The sequence below is a fragment of the Triturus cristatus genome, chromosome 7, assembly GCF_964204655.1.
Source record: "Triturus cristatus chromosome 7, aTriCri1.1, whole genome shotgun sequence".
Classification (NCBI taxonomy): domain Eukaryota; kingdom Metazoa; phylum Chordata; class Amphibia; order Caudata; family Salamandridae; genus Triturus; species Triturus cristatus.
In genome coordinates this window covers 455426274-455434893 of record NC_140590.1, presented here as the reverse complement: position 1 = coordinate 455434893, position 8620 = coordinate 455426274, and positions in this window count along the sequence as shown.

Here is an 8620-nt window from a genome sequence, read left to right as displayed (position 1 = left end):
CGCCGGGCATTCTTTGCTTTAGAGCGCTGGGGCGCTCCAACGACGGGGGCAGTATTCACCAGAGCCCAGAGAGGCTCCAACGAGGCCCCATCTTTTGTGTAGAGCCCACAAGGCTCCCCCATTATCGTGGGGCATTTCAGAGCCCAGAGAAGGCTCCAAAGGCACCGTGGTGCCCAAGCATTTTCCCAGCTGCCCAGCACTTAGTGGGCAGCTGCAACGTTTAGGTTGGGCCCTGTGCTTTACGCTTTGGCTTGCGCAGCCTGCGCAGTCTGGCCCTGACTCTGCTGGACAGGGCGTCCTTGCCCCAACAAGGCCAGTTGGCCTAGGGACAGTCACAGGTGGTGACTCATGTGAGTTGGGCGCAATTGTGTTTTCCTGCACCTCTGAATGTGTTTTTATGCGTCATGTGCCTTGTTCTTACACCGCTGAATGTATGTTATGCATCATTTGTTTTCCTTCCCTACACCTCTGAATGTGTTGTGATGCAACATGTGTAATGTGCTTATACCCCTACAGGTATTGTAATACTTAGGTGGTTGTTTTTCTCCAAGTACAGGTGGTGCTAGTGAGGTCCTGGTTCCCTGCACAATATTCTCCTAAGGTGGTTAGGGTTGCGTAGGTGGTACTTACCTGCTACCAGTGGTTACTGGTTGTGCGCTACATTTTCTAATTGGTGCTACAGTGATTATATGTGCTATGTTCTAAAGTGATATTTCTACAACGTTATAGTTCCAAAAGTGCTTATTCCTGACAGTGGTCCAGGTGGCCCTGTCTTGTACATATCCCCTATAAATTCTGCCCGTGCCTGTTGGCACATTGTAAAGTGTGTGTTTTTATCTAATGTGTTTTGGTATAATACAAAGGCTATTTTTATATAATACCTTGTGTGGAGTTTCTTTTGTGGTGGGCCTTGGATGTTGTTGCTGGGTGCGCGTGCAAACACTTTACACATTGCCTCCGGGATAAGCCTGACTGCTCGTGCCAAGCTACCAAGGGGGTGAGCAGGGGTTATCTTTGGCGTATAACTCCCCAGCCCTGACTAGAGTGGTGGTTTCTGCCTGGCTTTGGCGCAAGCCCTAGCCAACCAGAAATCTCCATTTCTAACAGCTGGCACCACAGGAAACATAGCAAACCTATACATTTTCGAAAACTAGACACCCAGGGAAATCCAGGAGTGGATGACTGGTCTGGCTCTCACCAGGTTCTGCTACCCAGAATCCCTTGCAAACCTCGAATTTGTTGAAAAAACACATTTTCTTCACATTTCTGTGATGGAAAGTTTTGGAATCTGCATGGATCCACCAAATTCCTCCCACCCTGAATTCCCCAAAGTCTTCCGAGAAAAAAGGTACCTCATTTGTGTGGGTAGGCAAAGTGGCCGCGACAGGAAACGGCACAAAACGCAACATGGACAAACCACATTTTTACAGTGAAAACTGATCCTTTTTTTGAAAAGTGCCTAGCTGTTGATTATGAACCCTACCTCAGCCATCACCTAAGGAAACCTAGCAAACTTATACATTTTTAAAAACTAGACACACAGGGAAGTCCAGGATGGGGTGACTAGTCTGGCTCTCACTAGATTCTCTTACCCAAAATCACTTGCAAACCTCAAACTTTGTAAAAAAAAACCCACATTTTCCTCAAATTTCTGTGATGGAAAGTTCTGACATGTGTGTGGATCCACAAAATTCCACTCACCCCGCATTTCCCAAAGTATTCTAATAAAAATGATACCTCACTCGTGTGGGTGGGTCAAGTACCCGCGACAGGCAAGGGTCCAAACGTATTGTGGAGACATCAAAATCACCTCTCTAGGATCCATTATTGCTTTCATACCCATTTTTACCATTAACTGTAAGGAGGTTGAAAGCACAAAAAATTGCAAAAATAGGCTAAGTCACAGTAAAATGCCAAAACTGTGTCTGAATTTTTGGTTTTCTGACAAAAGTCTGTCTGGCCCTGAAAGCTGGGGATTTCATCACCACAAACCATTTGTTGATACCATTTGCAGGGAAAAAACACTGACGCTTTCATCTTCAGCACTTTTCTCCAATTTAAAAAATAATATTGCTGTATTTTGGCTAATTTCTGGGTCCCCTCCAGGGGAATCAACAAACCCTGGGTATTTTAAAATAGGCCTGGGCTAAAATTCCGTTCCGCTCGCGGAAATTGCGATAATTTGACATTTTCGCGTTCCGCGGAGAGCGCGAAAATGTCAACATTTCCGCAATCCACATTTTATCGGAAATATTTTGCTTGCTTGCGCTGTAAAATAATACATTCCCGCGTGCGCTCGATCGCCTTACCTGAATCTCCACGTTCACCGACAAGTTTTCCCGATCCGGTCGCGTTCTCCACGAGATGTTGGATTGTTGGTAGCCATTTGCGCTGTCTCGCCCGCAGTAACATCATTCGTCGCGCGATCACGTCTTTCTTCTCGCGATCATGCACCGCGAGACAAGTGAAAACAAGATGGCCACGCCCGTGAGCAACCGCATGGGTAAGTTGGTGAGCCACAACCACGCAGAAAAAACCCCGCGAACGGGCGGGAAAAAAACTTCCGCATCTTTGCGATATTTCCGCATGTTAGCGGAGATTTTTAACATTTTCGCGATAATTTGCGAAAGTGAATTTCACAAATACCACCCACCCCTACTTTAAAACCCACATGATGTTGGAAGGAAAGGACACAAATTTGGTGTGGATACCTTATGTGGTCAAAAAGTTACATGGGCCTAAGCGCCAACTATCCCAAATACCCAAAAAAGGCTTTGCACGGGGAAGAAGGCCAAGCAGCGAAGTGATTAAGTAGTCTGTGGGGAAGGTGATTGTGTGGCCATCTATTAGAAGAAATAAAGTACCCCCTACTGTACATGATAAGGATATTACAAGTTAACTCAGCGTTCCGTAATCTCATAAAGGAATGCAGGCTTCGGGCTTGTTCCTCTATATGTTCATGACACTAGTCAATGACCTACAATATCCCTATAATGTACAGTAGGGGGTACTTTATCCCATGTGTATCGTCAAGTACACATATATGGAGTAACATATAGAAAATCTGCACATGTTTCCTTTCAATACTTTGGTCCTTGATATTTTGCCTCTATATAAAGGTCCAATGATATTTCCAATTCGATATTCTGGATCCACACCACTGATGGGATTCAATTGACTGAGAATACATTTCTTCTGTTTGTCCCAGCTTTCCTACCTACAAGCACTTGCCTCGCTTGTGTACATTGCAATATAAATTGCCACATCTCTCAATGGATATGGTTGTACAACCAATAACAACCAATCTCAGGGGCTGAGTTTAAAATATTTTGTAAACAGTGCCCAGCTGATTTTTGAATCCTTCATTATTTAGATTCTTTGAGCACTGAATGAACTTACATGCCTGAGCATTCATCTCCTCTGCACAACACAGACTTGGCCATGACCAACGTATATATGCTTCTTAATGCAGCACCTGTGTTTCCATAAATTAAATCTGTGGGTTGCTTCTGAATGAACATGAGAGGTGATGATATTCACTGAAATGTAATCTTCTATTTGTCCTCAGCTTTACTCTCAACATGCTGGAGCTACACATAGTTCGATTTCACTTGTGATTAAAGGCTCCTCTATGGCCTTCATTACACAAGAGGCCAACTTAATTGCAATATGTGCCGTACCTCAAGTAATTGCTCATATCTCAGTTAGGAGTTTGGTGGCTAACATCAATGTCCAGCAGTTTTCCCTCAACAGATGGCAAGCCTGGAGAGAGTTCATAGGGAAAAGTACCCGATAATTGGTGGCACATGCCTATATTACTGTGTTACACACTGAAACCTGCGTGCTTATCTATTATTGAAGGGGGTGTGTGGCTTTGAGCCCACGGAAGATGGCGGAGTCCGGGTTAACCTCTGGGAGCCGGCGTGGGATGTGAGTGCTTTTGCAGCTCTCCCTGCGACTTCTGATAGTCCAGCGTGAGTGGCAGAGATGGGGTGAAATCCGACATCGTGTTTTTGTCCCTCTCTGCTGCTTTGTATTCAGCCTTAAAGCTTTTGTTCCTGTTGACAACTTGGTTCACCTTACTGTGCGGGCTGCCATTTTGTGTGTGCAGATGCTGCACGAGGGAATGCTCCCTCTTCGTGATGAAGTGAATTCCTTTTGCCAATAATTACTTATTTTTTCATGACGCCTGATTCAGCTGAAGGTAATTTGTCCTGCTTTGCTCCTGCTTTTTGGCTTTTGCTTTGTATGCTGCCTTTCACCTGTTTCTTCATGGATTTTCCTTGCACTTTCGTCATGATGGTGGTTTTCTCACCATAACTTCCGTCTTTCTGAGCAGTTCTGTTATATTTTCCTCAAACATAATGCCGGAGTGTATGTTTTTGCTCTGAGGTTCTGGATTTTAGTGATATCTGTGTTTTTAATAGTGATCTAGCCATATTCCAGTACATATATGGGATGACTGAAAAAAGTGAACTCCTCACTCCCACCTCGGCTCATAAGTTCATTAAGAACTCCACCATTTTCTCCAAATTTTCAAATATGGAGGAATCTTTGGTTTCTTCACAAAAAGCTAGTTCGTCATCTGGATTTAACAGAACCCCTGTTATCCACTACCATGAAGGCTATTAAAAATCATCTGAAGAAGGATCCTCTCTCCCCTACAAAGTCTCTCCACCTGTTTATATGGAGCTCTTGTTGAAAGAGATATGTGCCTAAAGGCCAATTATGGAGGAGACCAATTATAAACTGCAGCATCTCACTGATTAATGGTCCCAAATGGAGGAAGGGCTTAATACGGCAGAGCAGGACATTGCATCCTTTGGTTTGGCTACCATTAAAAGATACTCCTTTCAAACCCAGGTCTCTTCTCTTCAAAATCAAGTCAAAAATCTGGAGAACAGGAGCAGAAGCAATAATCTCTGCTTTTATGGGTTGCTGGACGGATTGAAAGGATCTGATCCTATCACTTTTCGAAAGTCCTTCCTTCCCAATCTTTTGAATATGCTTGAGGATAGTGGTACCGATCTTACCATCTAGCGGGCCCATAGGTTGGGTCATTAGTCAACATCTGTTTCCCACGCGCATAATCCAAGAGTAGTTATTATGTCATTTCTTGAATATACTGGCTTCCTTAAAGTCCTCGCTGCATTCAAGTTACTGAAATGTATTTCTTGGTCAGGAAATCGTCTATTTGTCTCCGAGGACTATGCTAATACTTCTGCTGACAGGCGTATAGAACTCCTTAATCTTAGATCTGATCTTCGTTCACTGTGAGCTTGTTTTGGCCTATTTCACCCTTGCCAGTTTAAAGTCACGTACAAAAACAAGACTACTACATATGAAGATCCTGTTAAGCTGAAGAGCTTCATCAGTGCTTGCACAATAGAAAATATGGACACTTCTGGACAATGTGCTTCTAAAGTGGGGTTCACTTATGTAACCTTGTTTTTTCTTGAGAATCTTTGATTCGGAGTTATGATAGTTATATAATATATCTGCTATGTTATGATCAACTTTTGCTGCTCCTTTTGAGCGTACAAGAGTCTTCTTCTTCAACATTGCTATTGTTAGTATTGAATATTAATATAATTTATTTTTCTTGCAGGTACCTCATTTGTGTTTGTGGTCTTCCCCGTATTATGTAATATATGCTGTGCTCCTCTCGTGCTTTCCTCATGGACTCCTGATGTACAATCTGTCCCATGTAGGGGTGGGCGGAATTTGCGGAATTGCGTTACGCAAATCTCCGCGAAACGGTAAAAAATCTCCGCGAACACGCAGAAATTCCGCGAACACGCGGAATTGCTTGTTCGCGATGCTTTTTTCCTGTTCACAATTGCTGTTTGCGTGCTCGGGGAGAAATATCTCGCGAACACGCATTTTGAGATCGCGAACAAGCAAAAATTTCGCGAAATCGCAGAAAGCAGACTTTTTAGCAATTTCGCGTTCTCCGCGGAACGCGAAATTACGCAAATTCCGCAAATTCCGCGAGCGGAACGGAATTTACCGCCCAGGCCTAGTCCCATGTGGCCTCATCCCCCCACCCTTTCTTTGGATTACTACTCTCCATTGGTATATTTTACTCATAATATTACCTGTCACCATTGGACTTGTTTTATGGATTCTTATTTCTCTTTTACTGTTTCTTTCTCTTATTGCTTTATTGTTTCTTCTCTCTTCCTCTTTCTTCTCTGCTTCTGCTTCTTTATCATCTATGCTTTATGGTCCTTTGGTATATACATGTCATTTTACGGTTTACATTTTTTCTTTTTCTTGTTTGGTATGAATTGTTGAAATTTTTATTTTTCAAGATTAGTTTGTGTCCTTAAAAATCATTTCTTGGAATGTCAGATGTTTCAAATCTTCTATCCAACGACAACGTGTCTTGTCCCATTTGTTTCATCTGGGTGCTAATATAGCTTTAATTCAGGAGACGGACCTTATAGAACAGGAATAACTGAAATTGAAGACGGGATGGGTGGGTGACGTATTCTTTTCCTCAGGAGAAGGTAAAAAGTTCAGGGTTATTACTTTATGTCATAAATCGCTATGTCCTAAGCTGATTTCCCAGGAATCTGGTGATGTAGGAAGATGTCTCTATACTAAACTATTCATTGGGAAAGTTTTGGTCTCTTTGGTAAATATTTATGCCCCTACTGTCAATGACTCCCATTTTTGGTCTGGCCTGAATCAAATTCTTGTAAAACACCCTGAAGAGAATCTTATTCAGGCTGGTGACCAAATAGTAGATCCCTTTATGGATCGTACCTCTACCGTTACTTTTATTTCACATAACACTCACAAACCTTTTGTCTATACTATTAAGCAATGGAAATTAATAGGTGCCTGGCGACTCTGCAGCCCCACTTTGAGAGAATACACTTACTTCTCCCCTGTTAATCAAACTCAATCTTGTATTGACTACTATTTGCATCACACAATGTCTCACAATCTCTATGTACGGCAGATATTGGATCAATTCTAATATCTGATCATGCCCCTGTCTCCCTTCAGTTGGATCTACCTTTTTGCTCTCGCACTCCTTGCAAATGGCGTTTTATTAACACACTCCTTTTAGATCTCAATGTTACCTCCTTCTTTGAGTTGTTCTTTCAAGATTAGTTTCATGTTAATCAAACAGATAACATCCATTTTCATGTTATTCGGGATGCCTCAAAAACAACAGCACGTGACTTTATCATCACCTATGTTTCTAAAAAGTGGAGGGCATAACGTATTAGTACAATTGACCTTTTGGCGCAGATAAAGAGACTGGAACATTCCTTTTATGCATGAAAATCAAAATAATGTTTATCAGAACTTATTCGTACTTAACTCGAGTTTAACAAAGAATCTACAGATAATACTTCTTTGTTTTTGCTAAAGTCTAGAGCGAAGTTCTATGGTGGTCAGAATAAGTGGGGCAAATTATTAGCAAAGTACCTTAAGGTTAAGAACAATACATTTAATATTGAATCAATTATTGATGCAACTCAAATGCCAAGATATAAGGATTCTGAAATGTTGGATGAATTTGTTCAGTATTATGAATCTTTATATACACCTGACAATGTAACTTCTGACCTAAACATTTATCTATCTCTTTCTTCTATTCTTAGACCTGCAGATACATGTATTGACCTTTCCTTGTTGGAAACTGATGTATGGTAAACTAAATTACACACTGCATTGAACCCACTTGTTAGAAATTGGGGTCTCTAGTTGGCAGAGCTAGGTACCTTTGCCCAAATAGGGACCCTTGCTTCTAGTCAGGGTAAGGGGGATACACTTCTAAAATAACCCCTGCTCACACCCTTGGTAACTTGGCATGAGCATACAGGCTAATCTCAGAGGCAGTGTGTAAAGCATTTGTGAAAACATGCAGTAATACAGTGAAAACACTACAAATAGGCACCACACGAGTTTAGAAAAATAAGTAATCTTTATCTAAACCAAACAAGACCAAACAACGAAAATCCACAATACAGTAATAAAAATATGAATTTCAAAAGGCAAAAATAGTTCAGTTCAAAGCAAATTACAGATGCAACACTTTTCACACAAAATACATTAGCTGCATTGTGGACACAAACAAAGGGCCACAGGGAAGGTGTTGCGTCGGTTCCTTGCTCTGGGGGAGGTGATGCGTCGGTTCCTTACTGCTGCCCAGGGGAGGTGATGTGTCGGTTCTTTACCAGAGAAGAGGTGATGCAGCAGTTTCTTACTGTATGGGGAGGTGATGCATTGTATTTTTACTGCGTTCCCCAACGGTGAGACAGACTTGGCGCCTTGATGTGATGCGATGATCTGGGACGTTGCATGGGTTCATGCAGCAGCACAGCAAGGCTTGCATTGGAATCCATGCAGTGATCTCATACTTTAGAGATCGGTGCACTCAATGTGGCGTACGATGATTTCTCGAGCCACGGACAGGCGCTGCAACGATTTTTTCGGCAATGCGTCAGAAACAGGTGCGGATGCGTCACACTTCTTGTTGTTGCATTGCTTTTCCAGCTCCTACCAGCCAGAAGAACCTCCAGAGGCTGAGAACAGCTACAGGTACCTCTTGGCAGGTCAGAACTCCCAGACAGGAAGTTCAGGGGAGCTGGGGGATGAA